This window comes from Mauremys reevesii, linkage group 17, assembly GCF_016161935.1.
Source record: "Mauremys reevesii isolate NIE-2019 linkage group 17, ASM1616193v1, whole genome shotgun sequence".
Classification (NCBI taxonomy): domain Eukaryota; kingdom Metazoa; phylum Chordata; order Testudines; family Geoemydidae; genus Mauremys; species Mauremys reevesii.
The window spans coordinates 12,419,138-12,436,332 of NC_052639.1; the positions used below are offsets into that span (position 1 = coordinate 12,419,138).

The 17,195-nt window shown below is 51.0% G+C and overlaps 4 non-coding genes across 4 annotated transcripts; 1 reads left to right on the forward strand and 3 right to left on the reverse strand.

Annotated features, from left to right (window-relative positions):
- Positions 1-6,622: 6,622 nt before the first annotated feature.
- On the reverse strand, positions 6,623-6,695 carry TRNAM-CAU. Its single transcript has one exon. It is a non-coding gene; the product is annotated as a tRNA-Met (tRNA).
- Positions 6,696-9,111: 2,416 nt separating this feature from the next.
- TRNAA-UGC lies at positions 9,112-9,183 on the reverse strand. Its single transcript has one exon. It is a non-coding gene; the product is annotated as a tRNA-Ala (tRNA).
- A 1,241-nt stretch (positions 9,184-10,424) lies between these two features.
- On the reverse strand, positions 10,425-10,496 carry TRNAE-CUC. The gene has a single exon. It is a non-coding gene; the product is annotated as a tRNA-Glu (tRNA).
- Positions 10,497-16,768: 6,272 nt separating this feature from the next.
- On the forward strand, positions 16,769-16,841 carry TRNAK-UUU. The gene has a single exon. It is a non-coding gene; the product is annotated as a tRNA-Lys (tRNA).
- Positions 16,842-17,195: the final 354 nt, after the last annotated feature.

Below are 17,195 nucleotides of genomic sequence, written 5' to 3' on the forward strand. Positions count from 1 at the left end.
GTGCCACTCCCAGAAGTGGTTGGCACGTCCCAGCATCCCCGGGGGTGGGGGGGAGTGTCTCCATTCACTGCCTCTGCCCCGAGTACCAACTCTGCAGCCCCCATTGGCCAGGAACTGCAGCCAATGGGAGCTCTGGGGGCAGTGCCTGCAGGCAGCGGCACACGGAGACCCCCTGGCATGGCCCACCTAGGAGCTGCTGCCAGAGGGTTGTGTGTACTGGTCACTTTGGGAGCTGCAGTGCCCGGGGTAAGCGCCACCCCTCCTGCACTCCAACCCCCTCCCCCAGCGCAGAGCCAGCACCCCGCACCCAAATTTCCTGCCAGAGCTTTGCTTGTCTTCCTTTCACCCAGAACCATCGTCCTTCTCCTGGGCTGCAAGTAGCCACCCCTGGGAAGCCAAGAGGCAGGCACAGGATTCTGCCTCCCAGCAGCCAACCGCACCTCCCCAGGCTTTGCAGAACGACTGGTGGTGCTCTACTAACCCCACTTAGCCGCACTGAGGCGCTTAGCTTCTGCCCTGCCTTCCTCAGCTCAACTTTCCTCTTTTGCCCCATTCCCGCCTCACTTCCTCCTTTGGCAAGTCACACAGAGGAGGCAGCAGGAAGAGCCGGCCGCCATAGGCCAACCTCCCAGGGCAGAGGAGACCAAGCCACAAGGCTTCAAAAGGTGACTGGCCAAGGTCCTCTAGCTTTCCCCTGCTGATGCCAAGGCTTTTTCCTCAGCTCATTTCACCACCCTCTGCCAGGCAGGGGTTGAGTTTATCACAGGTGTTACCCAAAATTGGGCCAGCTAGTAAGCTAATGACCCACCAGAGTTTGGCAGAAAGCAGCACGTTTATTATACTGACAGCTAAGCTCAAAAGAAGAAGCGGGGGGCAGCGGGGGTGACACACTCACACTTGCATACTCACGCTCCCAGGACAGGCACAGCACTGGAGATGTCAGGATTCTGCAAGGTAAGGCAGTCCGGGCAAAGGGCATTCACTGGAGGTACAAGCTTGTGAGTGCTCTCCTGAGCACAGGGCCCCTCCCCCTTTTAAGGGCCTGCACCTCATGGCCTGCGACTAGAGATGACTTGGCTGCATCTGGTTGGTCACACTCCACCCTGGGCAGTGTCCATGCTCTGGGTGTGTGAGTGCTGCCTAATTAGCGTCCCAGACACCTTGTCTACCTGGGAGCTCTTCTGCTCTTCAACCAGCCCATTCATCCCACGAGCATTCCAGGAGGGAGCGGGAGGGGAAAAGCCACTTCACAGGCATTCAGAGAGGGAGAGGAGACAAAAGTGGGAGCAGGGGAAGTACAACAGACCTTCTGAGCATAGAAATCACTGCTGCTCCTACAACAGCAGGGACAGGCCAGTAGGAGCTTGGAAAATTAAGCCATTGTGTTTCTGCCTGGTTTTGAACCAGGGACCTTTTGCATGTTAGGTAAACGTGATAACCACTACACTGCAGAAACTCTGTCAAAAGCCTTTGCCCCTCCCTTCATAAGTACATAAGAATGGCCATACTGGGTCAGACCAAAGGTCCATCCAACCCCGCATCCTATCTGCCAACAGTGGCCAATGCCAGGTGCCCCAGAGGGACTGAACAGGTAATGATCAAGTGATTTCTCTCCTACCATCCATCTCCACCTCTAACAAACAGAGGTTAGGGACACCATTCCTTACCCATCCTGGCTAATAGCCATTCATGGACTTAACCTCCATTCATTTATCTGCAAAAGAAAGAGGAGTACTTGTGGCACCTTAGAGACTAACAAATTTATTTGAGCATAAGCTTTGCTGGGCTAAAACCCACTTCATCGGATGCATGCAGTGGAAATACAGCAGGAAGATATATATATATACAGAAAACATGAAAAAAAATGGGTGTTGCCATACACACTATAACGAGAGTGAGCAGTTAAGGTGAGCTATTATCAGCAGGAGAAAAACCTTTGTAGTGATAATCAGGATGGCACATTTCCAACAGTTGACAAGAAGATGTGAGTAACAGTAGGGGGACAAATAAACAAGAGGAAATAGTTTGACTTTGTGTAATGACCCATCCACTCCCAGTCTTTATTCAAGCCTAATTTAATGGTGTCCACTTTGCAAATTAATTCCACTTCAGCAGTCTCTCATGAGAGTCTGTTGTTGAAGGTTATTTGCTGTAATATTGCAACTTTTAGGTCTGTAAATGCGTGACCAGGAGATTGAAGTGTTCTCCGACTGGTTTTTGAATGTTATAATTCTTGACATGTGATTTGTGTCCATTTATTGTTTTACGTAGAGACTGTCTGGTTTGGCCAATATACATGGTGGAGGGGCATTGCTGGCACATAATAACATATATCACTTTGGTAGATGTGCAGGTGAACGAGCCTCTGATAGTGTGGCTGATGTGATTAGGTCCTATGATGATGTCCCCTGAATAGATATGTGGACAGAGTTGGCTTTGTTGCAAGGATAGGTTCCTGGGTTAGTGTTTCTGCTGTTTGCTTGCTGGTAAGTATTTGCTTCAGGTTGGGGGGCTGTCTGTAAGCAAGGACAGGCCTGTGTCCCAAGATCTGTGAGAGTGAGGCATTGTCCTTCAGGATAGGTTGTAGATGCGCTGGAGAGGTTTTTGTTGGGGGGCTGAAGGTGACGGCTAGTGGGGTTCTGTTACTTTCTTTGTTGGGCCTGTCCTGTAGTAGGTGACTTCTGGGTACTCTTCTGGCTCTGTCAATCTGTTTCTTCATTTCAGCAGGTGGGTAATGTACTTGTAAGAATGCTCGATAGAGATCTTGTAGGTGTTTGTCTCTTTCTGAGGGGTTGGAGCATATGTAGTTGTATTTTAGAGCTTGGCTGTAGACAATGGATTGTGTGGTGTGGTCTGGATGAAAGCTGGAGGCATGTAGGTAAGCATAGCAGTCAATATGTTTCTGGTATAGGGTGGTGTTTATGTGACCATCGCTTATTAGCACAGTAGTGTCCAGGAAGTGGATCTCTTGTGTGGAGTGGTCCAGGTTTATGTTGATGGTGGGATGGAAATTGTTGAAATCATGGTGGAATTCCTCAAAGGTTTTCTTTTTCATGGGTCCAGATGATGAAGATGTCATCAGTGTAGCGCAAGTAGAGTAGGGGCATTAGAGGATGAAAGCTGAGGAAGCGTTGTTCTAAGTCAGCCATAAAAATGTGGGCATACTGTGGGGCCATGCGGGTACCCATAGCAGTGCCGCTGACTTGAAGGTATACATTGTCCCCAAATCTGGAATAGTTGTGGGTGAGGACAAAGTCACAAAGTTCAGCCACCAGGTTTGCCGTGACATTATCAGGGATACTGTTCCTGACGGCTTGTAGTCCATCTTTGTGTGGAACGTTGGTGTAGAGGCCTTCCACATCCATAGTGGCCAGGATGGTGTTTTCTGGAAGATCACCAATGGATTGTAGTTTCCTCAGGAAGTCAGTGGTGTCTCGAAGATAGCTGGGAGTGCTGGTAGCGTAGGGCCTGAGAAGGGAGTCTACACAGCCAGACAATCCTGCTGTCAGGGTGCCATTGCCTGAAATGATGGGGCATCCAGGATTTCTACGTTTATGGATCTTGGATAGCAGATAGAATACCCTGCTGCTTTTTTGGCCTGCTGCTTCTCTGTCTGGGATGTTTTTGTCAGTCCTGGCACACAAAAAGGGTATCATTGCAAGCGCCCACGAAGGCGAGATGAATTTTTGCCTGCCTTGCTCAGCTTGACTTGCTTCCTCACCCCATTCCTGCCTTAGATCCTGGGTCGCCTGGTGGCTGAAGATGGTCCATTGTCTCGAGCGGTGCCAGAGCCTGACACAGTGCCCGGGCCGCCTTTGCTCTGCACATGCCGGCCATGCACATTTGCAAATACTTTAAAGATCCTGTCAGTAAGTTCTGGAGACAGTTGCTCACCTTCAGAGGAAGCTCCTACAATTGGCCTGTCTCACCCAGTGGTACATTGACCTCTGTTCAGACTGAGCCGAAGGGGGGGGGCTCGCTGCTGTGGCTGCCGCTGCTGTGAGGGTGGCCACTGTTGCGGATGAAGCCATCCTGGAAGCACCTTCCACCTAGCCACCCACTGAAAATCCTGTAGGATGTAAGGTGGGAATAGAAGAACACGGGGGGGGGGCCTTCCTAATCTCCTCCCCTTCCGCCACTATTGGCCATCCCATACCTGGTGCTGCACCCAGTGGGGTAAAAAAAATACGGCCATATCGGAAGAGTCAGTTGGGTTCTTTATGGTTGTCCCGTCATTCTCCTCGGGCCTGACCTGCCCTCCAGCTCAGCCACCCACTGAAAATTGAAAAACAAAAAAGTAGAGCCGTACAAGGCTTCAAAGCCCACCAGGCCCAACCACCATTTCTAATACAGCAGAAAAGCCGCACTTCTCCTGACTAGGTAGGGACGTCCTATGGCCCCACAAGAAGTGGAAGGTCATCGTGTTCGGTCTCAGCAGCATTCGTGGAGCAGGGGGAAACACATGGCTGAGGTTAATGACAAGGTCCCCTTACGCCACCGGCTGAGCCATTCCTCACAGGCCAGCAACCATTTCTCCCAGTTCGCTCCCACCTCGTCCCCAACCGAACGCTAGAAGGCCCAGCCATCAACCTGCAAACTCTTGCTGCCCTCCTCTTCCGCCCTGACTGATAGGGGGGAGTATTGAGCCTCCCTCCCTTAGGCCCTTCAGCATCCCTGGGGAACACCAACACCGCCCAAGTGACTTTGGGCCAGTAGGTCAACCAATAGGGCTGCCTCCTAGGCCAGCCTGCAGCCCAGCTTCAGGACTCAGAGGAAATGGAGCTCGCATCCCTACCTACAGGACTCCAGGCACGGCCAGGCTTCTGGATCAAACGTCCTCTTGTGCTCAAGTCACAACAGCTAGCGGGTAAAAGACAGGCTTTCATGGCCTTTGAGAAAGCAAGATCGAGCCTTGGAAGACCCAGCAGGGTTTGTGGCACAGGAATTGTCCTCAGATCCCACCGAGACTTCAGCTCAGATTGCAGGATTCAAAGTCCCGAGTGCTGCCCTTACACCATGGGACCAATAGGGAACCCCCAGACCTCTGCTGAGCTCTGGTGTGGATGACCCTGTGGGGGCAGCCCTGCCTTTACTCACCAAGTTGGCCTGCAGCAGTTTGCTGCAGCTCCCAGAGGCCTTTCTTAAACCAGACTGAGAGGCCAGTGGGCATGTGAGGAAGTTGCCCTTCAGTCCCAGGCAGTACATGGCCCTTCCTAGGAAAGAACAAGTCCTGGGGGAAAAGGTGATGTCAAATAACAACTTGGAGAGATGCCTTCTTTCCTTCTGTGGGGAACTGTTCCCTTTTTACCTGACCAGGAACTTGAACCCTGGACTCTCAGATTAAAAGTCTGATGCTCTGCCAGCTGAGCTAGCCAGGCTTACACATAAATGAAGCAAATTTCATGAAGAAGAGAAACTAGTCATGAAAATGAAGGCAGGAAACAATACAGAAAACCTGCTACTCTCACTCTCTTAGCAGTCCTAGCCCCAGCCTGCTCCTCCATCCGGCGCCCTGAGGTCTTATTCTTTTTTCAGTTAAATATCAAATCCAGGAGAAAACACAGTTATACAAAGCAAAATGAAATCACAAACAGAAATGTCATTGGAAATACAGAAATAAAAAAGGAAAATGCAATCCCCATCACTTTATCGTGTCTGGGCCATTCCTGTATCGAGAGCACCCGCGAAGGTCCCTGTCTGCTTACAAGAAACCTGGAGGAACTCATACCACAGCCTGAACATGAAACTCAACTGCTCCCAGGTGCTGCAGTAAAACCCTTTCCCTGCTGTGACGTTGCACTCCATAGGATTTTATGAAAATATGCTAATGAGTGTGAATATAATGTAACTGGAACATTCTTCATGCAAAAGTTCTCTTGTAAGGTATCATTACACAGCTTATAATCTACTGTGTGTGTTCATCCTATTTGTATGAACCGATCATTCCTGTATCTGAAACTAGAAATATGAACTATAACTCTGAGGTCCTGTTGTAATGATGCAAAGTGTGGGCCATTAATAGTGGTTTGGACTCTTGATGGCTCCGATCAACCAGGACAATTGACTGGAGATGGCTCTGTCCTGCACCATCTGTGAGTCAGGCCAGGAAGAATGAAGGCTTGGGGTCTCACAGGACATGTGACCATGTCACCTGGTACAGGAATCCATCTTAAACCTGGGGCTCTTCCCAAGAGAGAGACAAGAATTCCTGCCTTGTACCAAAGCTGTATAAGGGGGTGGAACTGAACAAACATGGCTGCAGTCATGAGACATCCCCTAGCTACCACCTGAGCTGGAACACGGACTATACGAGGTGAAAAGATTGGGCCCAGACATAAAATAAGTCTAGTCTGCAAAAGAAGCTTATTGGAAGATCTCTGAGGGTGAGATTTGATCTGTATTGAGTTTCATACTGTATTAGGCTTGGGCTTGCATGTTTTGTTTTATTTTGCTCTGTGAAAAATACAAGGTCCATAGAGAAGGAAAAGAAAATGCCCTAGAAAAGTCTGTGTGTGTGTGTGTGTGTGTGTGAGATGGGTGGGAGGGTGTCTAGAAACCACTTTCCTCTAGTTTCTTTTCTCTGATTTCCTGTAGAAAATCTGAAGCAGGGAGCAAAAGCCATTGCCTTCTCTGAGGCTTGAACTCAGGACCTTCAGATTATGAGACTGACACGCTGCCAACTGCGCTAAGAAGGCTTGGAAAAGTTTTAGGCTCAGTGTTTATAGGACCCTCCTACAGCAGTGACTGGGGCAGGGAAGGAGCCAGAGATGTGCTGGAAGAAGCAGGGAGCTCTGGTGACCAGAGACTTTTCATGGCAGCTTTCACAGCAGCAAAGAAATCAATTCAGGCTGCCAGTGAACAATCTACTGGAACTAATGGCAGCACAGGGGGGATGTTTCCAAGCTATGCACCTACTTCCACATTTTAGAACTTACTCTCCTTTTCCTAGTAGGGCACTTTCCATGCAAATTAAGCAAAGCAAGTTGGGGAAACTACACAGGTAATAAAACCAGTGCTCTAAATAAGGCTTGAATTCATAATCCCAGCAGTAGCCCCCTCTGCGCTAACCAGTTGCACCACTGCAGGTGCCTCTTAGGCAAAGCTGGGAAGCAGGCAGTTATCAGTCTCTGTGATTCAGACCTTTGCCTGGTAATTGAAAGGTTGATGCATCAAACCTAACTCAAGATGCGGCTTTTCAGCCATGAGACTCCAGGACATTTTGACAGAAAGAAAATCTCCTCTGTTTTGGTTTAGCCCCATTTGACTCCTTCTGCTCGTCTTCTCCCCCTCCCTCCAGTCTCTTTCCTTCCCCATTGGGGCCATGCAGAGAGGAGCCCCAGTCAGTCTCTGTCACAGAGTCTGTATCCCATAAAGGGAGGGAGGGAGGGAGGGGTTGCTCCAAAACACTGATAATGGGGTGGGGAGGGGTGGGCATGGTTAGGGGGAGAAAGGATGGAGAATTAACAGTGGGGCCCAGAGAGATTCCCCCAGATTGGGGAGATCCTGCTGCCCCCCATCAGCCAGCTGTGGGAAGAACAACTTGGGATTGCTTGGGGAAGCCACCTTTAAAAACACAAGTGTAACATTCTAGTTACATTTTAATAACACCAAAGCCTCCTCAATCCCAGGGTCACGATCACTGGAATGATTTTGCCTTGATATTTTACCAGCCGCAGACACAAAGCGAGTCAAATTACAGTTTCCGGTCGGAGTCAGTGCACACACAAGAATCCGGAGGCTTTTAATTCCTTAGGTTCTGCTGCCATTTCATTTCTGTCCTGTTCCAAGATTTATCATTGTGCAAAGCAACGTTAGGCCCTTGGGAGTGTCCCCCTCAGTGCTGCCTGCCACCCCTGGGCAATTTAAAAGGGCCCAGGGACCCCCGCCACCACCGCCAGCAGCACAAGGGGACTAAGGCGGTTTCTTGCCCGCCCTCACTCCATGTGGCTCACCACTCCCGGGAGTGGCTGGCACGTCCCTGGTGTGGGGGAGGTCTCCGTACGCTGCCCCGCCCTGAGTGCCAACTCTGCCAGCTGTGGCAATGGGAGCTGCAAGGGTGAAGTCTGCGGGCAGCCATGCACAGAGACACCCCTGGCCCTCCCGCTTAGGGGCTGCTGCCAGAGGAGGGTGCAGGTTGCTTTGGGAGATGCCTGAGGTAAATGCTGCACCCTCACCCTCTCCTGCACCCCCAACCCCAACCCAGACCCCACACCATCACCCAAACTCCTCCAAGAGCTTGCCCCTGCACACCCTCCTGCAGCACAACCCCTGACTGAGCCCAGACCCTGCACCCAAACTCTCCCAGAGCCCAGCCCTCTCCTCCCACACCCAAACTCCCTCCCAGAGCCTTAGGCAGGTGTGGGGGGGGGCAGGACTTGGTCCCATTCTGGGCACCACCAAAAATTGTACAAACCTGCCGCCCCTGTCCAGCCCAACCTTCTGCTGATGCACCTCAGCCCACACCCGTGCAGGGTTTGAAGCTTCCATTGCTTAAACTCCAGGACACTGAGGGATTTCAGCTCCCCTTTGCCCAGAGGGAACTTCACCCCACTCCCAGCCAGGTTCTTGTCCATGGGATCACTGTAGGGGGGCTGGGTCCCGCTGGGTCTTTTCTCTCTCTGTGACAGGCCAGGGTGCAATAACTGGGGCATCTGAGCACCCAGGACCTTCTGTGGGGCTGCCATTCCCCTTCCCCTTCTGTGGTCTCATCAGTCATTGACTCCAGCCTTTTTTCTATCCATCATCAGCATCATCCCAAGCAAACTGCACTCGCCTCAAAAAGACAGTGTCCCCTGGTGGGTGTAAATCACTGACCTCTCTCCTCTCTGAGCACTGACTGCCCCTGTGTTTCCTTGCCTCTCAGTCTGTGCAGATGGGACCTTTCCCTCCAGCGCTGGAGGATTCGCCCTTCTCATCTACCCTTGTCCCAAGCAGCACAGCGGGTGGGAATCTTAAATGTACCAAGGTGACTTAGGAGCAGAAACCACCCCCCAGACCTTCCATGCAATTGGCACTTGCCTCTTACTGAGCAGGATTGAAACTGGTGCAGGGAGACTGCTGGGCCACATCTCCTCCGGGCATGAGCAAAGCACCAGGGTGAAAAAATGAACTTGGAGATGCTGGGGATTGAACCCAGGGCCTCATACATGCAAAGCATGTGCTCTACCACTGAGCTACATCCCCAGATGGTTTAGGTGGGCTATGGGTTACACTCAGAGCCCTCCTGTTTCCACTGCATCCAGTGACCTATAAGCCTCATGAGAAGCCCATTCCCCTCTCTGAGGGCCAATCCTGCTCTCCTGGAGGTTAATTGTTCATAGGGGTCACTTTGCAGCAGGGCCAGATTCTATGTGTGGGGCAGAGAGAGTTTGTGCCCTGGACTCAGGGTGCAGAGATACGCTCAGCCCTCTCCCCTGCATTGGGTGGGGGGTGCTGCCACCCCGTGCTGCAAGGTCATGGTGGGGGACGCTGTGAGCAGCTCAACACCTACCCTGGCGGCAGAAGCGGGGTGGGGAGCTCCAGGTGTTTCCACCTGCCTGTGAAGTCCAGCTTTCCCCAGCACATTCACTGTGGTGCAATTGGGTCACTGTTTCCATGGCTGAACAGCAAAGAATCATTCCCAGTTTCCCTTCTATCGACAGCAGGATTAGCCTGTGTCAGTGGTTAATGAGGTGGATCTTGTGGTAGATTGTTATTCATTCCCACCTTGACAATTCACACAGTCCCTTTCCTACTCAAATCCCCAGCACCTCGGTGATCCTGGTAGCAGGGGTTGGGTCCTGAGATTTTCAGGGTCCTTTTTCCCCTCCACCTGGAGTGAACTCAGCTTTTCCCCCATCCCAGACAATCCATGAAATAACAACAGGGGCATAAAGAAAGAGGGGAGGGAACATCTCACAGCCAGGGCTGGATGTGCCCAGGGCCCCCTGCTTGTCCATTGTTTCCATGGAATTTGGCCCCCTGCTTTGCACAAGGGACAGAGAAAGATCTTGCTGTTCCTGTGTCTGTGCAAGGAAAATTGTGCTTCCCTAGGAAAGAGAGGCGGGAAATGGCCCCATGGTGGGACAATATCCTCAGGATTAAGACCTAAGGACTCAGGCTGAGACCTGATAGAACTGCACGCATCTGGGATTTAACAAATTGTCTTCCCTGGAGCAGGGCCAGATCCAGCGTTTTTGCCGCCCCAAGCAGAGGGGAAAAAAAAAAAGCTGCAATCAGCAGCAAGTCCTTCCTCCAAGAGGGCCAAACTGCTGCTGAAGCCTCCCCTTTCCTTTGGTCGCCCCAGGCACCTGCTTGCTGCTGTGGTGCCTGAAGTCAGCCCTGCCATGGAGACAGTGGGAAGATGGGGGCATCAGGAAAATACCATGGATTCGTTTACATTGCAAGTGAAGAATAACTGAAGCATTTCTGGTTTAAAGTCACTTTTCCCTGACTGGGAATTGAACCCAGGCCTTGGCAGTGAGAGTGCCAAATCCTAACCACTAGACCACCAGGAGCTGATGTTATTTTTTTTCTCTCTTATGCTACACTTTCTTAGGCTACTTTCTATCCACTTTCTGAAACTGCTCCATTGTCCATTCCCTGAGGGGCTGGGAGCAGAAAGTGCAGGAATCCCTGTACTCAGGGTCACAACCTGAGCCCAACCCAAGCCACTGAAACAAACTCAAATCATGCTTCCTCCAGCAGGATCACAGAGCCACACAAAACCCCCATGAGGAACAATCCTCCTCTGTCTTCATTTACCCCATCACAACCCTCTCAGCAGCCCGCTCTTGCAGGAAGGACACTGATTTGATAGGAGCTCTGGCATAGAGACCAAGGGAGGGGTGTTGCTCCCCCTGGGTGTGAGCTGATCACATTCTGATTCCATGTAACGGGCCTCTGAGCTTTGCCATCTTGTGAGTTCTGAGTGCTGAGACCCCTGGACCCTTCTGCTGGGAGCATGGTGATTGCACAACAGCTGCAAGCCCTTTTCCTGTCTCCTTGTCCTCCTCGGCTTCCCAGATCTTCCCCACAAATGGTTCTATCAGGCGCTGGAGGGAGCTAAGGACCTGCAGGTTTCTCACCTACCTCTTAAGGCAAACAGTGATTCCCTTCTCTGACACTCCTGGGTCAGGCTTCTTTGAGTTTTTCCTCAGGGACCTGATTCCCTGTGAAAATGTGTGTGGGGAACTGGCTAGTCTACACCCTCTCTGGGAGCTGAGAAGCTTTTTCAGACTCTCCCCCACTAGATGAGTCCAACAGCACCTCCCACTGGTGGGAGAATCCTAAATGCCACCCTCCCCGCTGGTTACTCTGACCAGCTGATGGTGACAGCATGTTAAATCAACCCCAGCTCTCTGGGCTAGAGAGCAGCATCTAACCAGCCTTGTGACAGCTCCGGTTTGCTCGCTGGAGCCATAATGAACCAGGAAAGAAGGCAAATGTCAGACAGGGAACCTCAGCTCCGCAAATAAATGCCCTCAGGGCTCCTTCTACACTGCGACTGGGCACTTGACTGACTTCAAATCCGGCCAGCCCAGTTGATAGAGCATGAGACTCTTAATCCTGCCAGCATGAGTTTAAGCCCCATATTGGGCAGCAGCAACAGCTCTTAGGTGTCACTCTTATGCTTATAGTCACAGCCCAAAATGAAATAAATTCTCTGTCCGCTCTACAATCTAAGGCAGATCAGGTTCCTTCCTCTCTGAGCTTCAGTAAAACATGAAGAGAGAACAAATAGAATTTCCTCCTCTTCCATTCTACCCCAGGCAAGAAGAGGGGATAATAACCATTTAACAGATGACTGCAGAGAGAAAAGTTTGGTCTTTATAAATAGGATGATGATCAATTGGTCTCCATGTCCACTGACGGTAGGACAAGAAGTAATGGGCTTAATCTGCAGCCAGGGAGATTTACGTTAGATGCTGGGAACAGCTTTCTAACTCTGAGGGTACGTCTACACTACGGGACTATTCCGAATTTGCATAAACCGGTTTTGTAAAACAGATTTTATAAAATCGAGTGCGCGCGGCCACACTAAACACATTAAATCGGTGTTGTGCGTCCATGGTCCGAGGCTAGCGTCGATTTCTGAGCGTTGCACTGTGGGTAGCTATCCCGTAGCTATCCCATAGTTCCCGCAGCCTCCCCGCCCTTGGCATTTCCGGGTTGAGATCCCAGTGCCTGATGGGGCAAAAATCATTTTCGCGGTGGTTCTGGGTACAGCCTCACCCTCCTCCCTCCCTCCCTGAAAGCGGCAGACAACCGCTTTCGCGCCTTTTTGCTTGGTGAACCGTGCAGACGCCATAGCACAGCAAGCATGGACCCTGCTCAGCTCCATACCGCAATCGTGAATGTTTTAAACACCTCGCGCACTCTCGTGCAGTATATGCTGAACCAGGACCTTCGAACCGAGGCGAGTAAGAGGCGGATACGGCAGCGCGGCGATGACAGTGATGAGGACGTAGACACAGAATTCTCTCAAACCGCGGCCCCGGCGCTTTGGAGATCCTGATGGTAATGGGGCAGATTCTATCCATTGAACGCCGATTTTGGGCCCGGAAACAAGCACTGACTGGTGGGACCGCATTGTGTTGCAGGTGTGGGACGATTCCCAGTGGCTGCGAAACTTTCGCATGCGTAAGGGCACTTTCATGGAACTTTGTGACTTGCTTGCCCCTGCCCTGAAACGCCATAATACCAAGATGAGAGCAGCCTCACAGTAGAGAAGCGAGTGGCGATAGCCCTGTGGAAGCTTGCAACGCCAGACAGCTACCGGTCAGTCGGGAATCAATTTGGAGTTGGAAAATCTACTGTGGGGGCTGCTGTGATGCAAGTAGCCAAAGCAATCACTAAGCTGCTGCTACGAAAGGTTGTGACTCTGGGAAACGTGCAGGCCATAGTGGATGGCTTTGCTGCAATGGGATTCCCTAACTGTGGGGGGGCGATAGATGGAACCCATATCCCTATCTTGGCACCGCAGCACCAGGGCACCCAGTACGTAAACCGGAAGGGGTACTTTTCAATGGTGCTGCAAGCACTGGTGGATCACAAGGACGTTTCACAAACATCCACGTGGGATGGCCAGGAGGGTTCATGACGCCGCGTATTCAGAAGCACTACTCTGTTTAAACGGCTGCAGCAAGGGAATTACTTCCCAGACCAGAAAATAACAGTTGGGGATGTTGAAATGCCTGTCGTTATCCTGGGGGACCCAGCCTACCCCTTGATGCCATGGCTCATGAAGCCATACACAGGCAGCCTGGACAGTGGTCAGGATCTGTTCAATTACAGGCTGAGCAAGTGCAGAATGGTGGTGGAATGTGCATTTGGCCGTTTAAAGGCTCGCTGGCGCACATTACTGACTCGCTCAGACCTCAGCCAAACCAATGTCCCCTATGTTATTGCTGCTTGCTGTATTCTCCACAATCTCTGTGAGAGTAAGAGGGAGACCTTTATGGCGGGGTGGGAGGCTGAGGCAAATCACCTGGCCGCTGATTACGCGCAGCCAGACACCAGGGAGATTAGAAGAGCACACCAGGAAGCGGTGCGCATCAGAGAAGCTTTGAAAACGAGCTTCATCAATGGCCAGGGTACAGTGTGACTGCTGTGTTTGTTGATGAACACCCAACCCCCTTGATTGACTCAGTCCCTGTAAGCAACTCCCCCTCCCCTTCGAGTACAGCTTACTTATGCAAATAAAGTCACTCTCATTTAAAAAGCATGAATTCTTTATTAATTCATTATAAAAAGAGGGAGAGAAGTAAGGGTGTGCTTTGGGAGGAGGAAAGGAGGGATGGAGAAGGCCATTAAAAAAAAATTCAGAGTAACGACATCCTTCTGGTTGGGCTGTCCACGGGGGTGGAGTGGGCGGGTGCACGGAGCCTCCCCCCACGCGTTCTTACATGTCTGGGTGAGGAGGCTAAGGAACATGGTGAGGGGGGAGGGTGGTTATACAGGGGCTGCAGCGGCACTCTGTGATCCTGCAGCCGTTCCTGAAGCTCCACAAGACGCCGGAGCATGTCAGTTTGATCACGCAGCAGCCCCAGAGTTGCATCCCGCCACCGCGGATCTTCCTGCCGCAACCGCTGATTTTCCTGCCGGTCTTCCTGCCGCCACCTCTCATCTCGGTTGTCCCTCCTGTCCTCACGTTCACTGGCCTCTTTCCTGTAATTTGAAACCACGTCCTTCCACTCATTCAGATGAGCTCTTTCATTGCGTGTAACTTCCATAATATCCGAGAACATCTCATCTCGCGTCTTCTTTTTCCTCCGCCTTATCTGTGCTAGCCTTTGGGATGGAGGAGGGATGGTTGAAAACTTGCAGCTGCATGAGGGAGATAAATATTTAGAAAGATACATTTTACAGAACAATGGTTATACTGTTTCACAGTGAACATCACTATTCACCTAGCACATGTGATTTCCCTACAAGGTCGCATTTTTCATCTTAATAGTGACTGCTTGCAGCTCTGGGGTTACAGATCTCACAGACACATCAGGTCCAGGCATCAGAATTCAGCTTGCATGCGGCCATGGTAAGCCACTGTCTCAGTGATTTACCCTCCCCAACGCATGGCTAATACCACGCTAGCTCCCTGCTAATCAACAACCTTCCCCCTACCCCCCACCCACAGCGTGTCCGGTAGCTTGGGGGAGATCGCTCGCTGGTGACCAAACAGAAAAGATCATTGGCATTTCACTCCTCCCCCCGCTTTGCTACGTGCAGGAAAGTGTTTTTTTTAAGCTGCTGCATTCCACGAACCCAGTAGAGAAATGGCCACCCCCCTTACTTAAATTCCTGATTTTTAACCAGGTTATCCTGAACGATATCACTTTGCTGAGGATAACACAACAAGATAAAGAGCGGATGCTTCTTGAATGCCAGCAGTCCCCGGGACCATACACTGCGATGCTTTGCCACGCAATGATCCCTGATTACTTGCTACATGCATGGCATGGTAAAGTGTCCTACCATGGTGGGCGGAACAAGGATGCCTTGCCCAGAAACCTTCTGCAAAGGCTTCTGGAGTACCTACAGGAGCGCTTCATCGAGATGTCCCTGGAGGATTTCCTCTCAATCCCCGGACATGTTAACAAACTTTTCTAAGTAACTATACTGTCTGCGAATGCATCCCAAGTCCTCAGGGCAAATCAATCATTAAAAAAGGCTTGCTTAAAAAACACTGTTTGCTATTTGCAAAGGTACACTCACCAGAGCTCCCTTCCATGGCGTCATTCTCTGGAATAGTTGCTTGTGAGGGCTGGGAGCAGGGTAATTCCGTCAGGGTGATAAAAAGCTCCTGGCTGCTGGGGGTCACGGAGTGCTGTGTGCTCTCTGCTAGGTCTTCCTCTTCTTCTTCCTCTTCATCTTCCCCGTCTGCATAATCCTCAGACATGGCAGAGATTACAACCCCCACCTCGGAATCCACGGTCAGGGGTGGGGTACTTGTGGCGCAGCCCCCTAAACTTGCATGCAGCTCAGCATAGAAGCGGCATGTTTATCGACCTGCCCCGGACCTTCCGTTTGCTTCTTTGGTTTTCTGGTAGGCTTGTCTGAGCTCCTTAACTTTCACTCTGCACTGCACTGAGTCCCTGCTGTGGCCTTTATCCGTCATAGCCTTAGAAATTCTTTCAAATACTTTTTCATTTCGTCTTTGGAACGCAGTTCTGTTAGCACTGAATCCTCTCCCCATATAGCGATCAGATCCAGTACCTCCCGAGCGGTCCATGCTGGGGCTTTTTCGATTCTCAGGAGACTGCATTGTTAACTGTGCTGATGAGCTCTCCACGCTGGGGAAGCAGGAAATGAATTTCAAAAGTTCGCGGGCTTTTCCTGTCTACCTGGCCAGTGCATCCGAGTTGAGAATGCTGTCCAGAGCGGTCAGTGGTGCACTGTGGATACCGCCCGAGGCCAATACCGTCGATTGCGCCACACTAACCCTATTCCGATATGTTAATACCGATATTAGCGCTACTCCTCTCGTCGGGCAGGAGTACAGAAACCGATTTAAAGAGCCATTAAAATCGATATAAGGTGCCTCCTAGTGTGGACGGTTGTGGCGTTAAATTGGTTTTACGCTCCTAAAACCGATTTAAACGCCTAGTGTAGACCAGGCCTCAGCCTCCTACTTCACCAATGTCAGACTCTGAGTGCAGTTAAGCTCTGGAATAGGCTCCCAAAGGCGTCTGTGGTGTCTCTCTCCTCAGAGGTTTTTAAGAACAGGTTGAACAAACCTCTGTCGAGGAGACTCTGCATATACTTGGTCCCATAGACAACCTGCTCTGGCTCTATCTGCTACCTTCATCGTGTTTGGATGTAAAGGTGGGAAATGATGGGGAAATTGGCCCTCTTTCCAGTTTAAATGTTGTAACTTCTACATCTAGACCAGGTGGCCAACCTGAGCCAACGTAACTGCCAAACGTGCACCTTTGTATGCAACTGCTGAGTCAGTTGTGAACCTTGCTACCATTATCATTATCCCTTTGAAATGATGATGGTGATGGACACTTGGCTCTATATCCCAGAGTGCCCTGGACGTCTACAGGCTGCATTAGCCAATCCAACCATTCGGCACTTGCAGATGGGCACCTCTGTATTGTGCCTGAGTCTTGTACAGCTATGAATGGCTGGTAGATACCGACACTTTCCCGTCTTTTTAACCAGCACTAATACCCAGCCAGGCCAGGGCTGGGAAGAGAGAGAGCAGCAGGTTTCCCTATTGTTTCCCACTCATTTTTTCTTGACTAGCTTCACCTCTGCACCAACTTGAAGTTTTTTTATGTGAGCCTGGCTAGCTCAGTTGGTAGAGCATCAGACTTTTAATCTGAGGGTCCAGGGTTCAAGTCCCTGGTCAGGTAATAAACTTCTCACTATTTTTGTAAAAATCTGATTTTCTGGAATCTTCTTCGGGTGTTACTCTTTCTCTTCAGGATTTTGCAAATCCTAAGAAGGGCCTTTGTGTGGGGGGGATTGAAGGGGCAACTTCCTGACAGCCCTCTGACCTTGCAGCCTGGAGGAATAAAGGCCTCTGGGCATAGAGCATGTTCCTTCCTGCACACGCAAACACACAGAATATCCCTAAGGAATTAGAATCACCTGCTGCCTTCCCCTGTCCTGCTGGATCCCCAAATGAGGACGCTCTTCAGCCCGAACCCATGTCCCCTCTATTCCCAGTGCCCCTCAATCCCAACCCACAGGCCCCCCTCCTCACG